Here is a 1,345-nt window from a genome sequence, read left to right on the forward strand (position 1 = left end):
AGGATCTGGTCCAAGTTCTCGTGTAGCTCGTTCAGAGAGAGGAGACTGTGTCTGTGACCAGGGTCATTGTTAATGTATCAGCTTTGGATACATCAGCCATGACACAAGGTCACACTTTATGGAATAAGATGATAGAACGGATTGTGGAGGAATGTTCGCTGGGCAGTATGTTCAGCTGTAGACACAGAATTCATTCTTGTCCATCTTCTCCAGATTGAGTGGGGATGTGCGGTTGGGCTCGGATATCTCATGTGTCTGTGTCTTCCTCAGATGCCCCTATTTTATGTCACTTTCCGTGCATTACATGACTCTTCCTCTTTCCCTGTTGAAGGATAGATCGTCGTGCAGAAGAGACCACCCTGCTATGTCTCTCGAGGTAAGTTTCTTACTGAAAAGCAGCTGAGAAACAAGATCCGTGGGTCCAGAGGTTTTTGACCCACTTCCTCCATATCTGACACGCTCTGAGGAGCGATACCTGCTCCCACCGCCCTGAGCTGCAGCCCAGTGATAGTCCGCCTCGGTGTCAGCCTGCAGCCCCGAGATGCGCAGAAGCCCTGCATCAGCCGAGGCATCTGTGGAGCCAGAGAAGCGGCTGGAGACCCCGGAGCCCTGGTGCTTATCGGAGTCTGAGGAGTAGTACAGCCGATCCCGGGGAGGGCTCCCTGGCTGCTGCTGGATCCGGTAGATTTTAGAGTCGCCAACACTGATGTCCCTGCTCAGGTGCAGGTGAGTCAGTCTGTCGTTCCCAGAGATGCACAGAGGGAGGGTGGCCGGGTCAGCTCGGGCTAGGACAGGGAACCTGCAAACACACACATTCATAGGATATTGGATAGGTTCAAAGTAAATTTCCTCTAAACTCTGAAGCAGAGGGGTGATGCAAGCTGTTCCCCGAGGCCTATCTCTACCTCTGCAGTAATAGAGCATCCCCAGGAAGACAGGAGTCCAGGCCATGGTGACACAGACCCAGGTTCCCCAGTGGGCTGGGCTGCCCTAGGCCTCCTTTTCTCCTCCAGCCTCTGCCACATGAGGGGCTCTATATGCAAATACAGTCCAACCAGTGAGTCCCTGCCCCTCACTTTCCCTGAGCCCTGGTGCTGGAGCTCAGTTTTCATCACACACTGAGGAGGATGGACATTGGCTTCAGCCCTGGGGCCAGCCCTGGAAGCATCTGCTGAGGCCAAACACAGGTCCCCTCGGGACACTCTGCCAGACCAGAGAGGACACAGCTGCTGAATCCCATCAGGGAGCACAGGACCCAGCCCTCAGGCCCAGACTTCTTTGAATGGTTCTCACTAATGAGCTGCTTTTTTGGTGCAAGGCAGTCCCACAGCGCCACCTGCTGGTC

At 54.4% G+C, this 1,345-nt stretch overlaps 1 pseudogene; it reads right to left on the bottom strand.

Moving 5' to 3' along the window:
- Positions 1–475: 475 nt before the first annotated feature.
- On the bottom strand, positions 476–951 carry LOC145719170 (putative non-functional immunoglobulin lambda variable 5-48 pseudogene; annotated as a pseudogene).
- Positions 952–1,345: the final 394 nt, after the last annotated feature.

This window comes from Leptonychotes weddellii, unplaced genomic scaffold, assembly GCF_054177405.1.
Source record: "Leptonychotes weddellii isolate Sample4059 unplaced genomic scaffold, ASM5417740v2 HiC_scaffold_32770, whole genome shotgun sequence".
Lineage (NCBI taxonomy): Eukaryota > Metazoa > Chordata > Mammalia > Carnivora > Phocidae > Leptonychotes > Leptonychotes weddellii.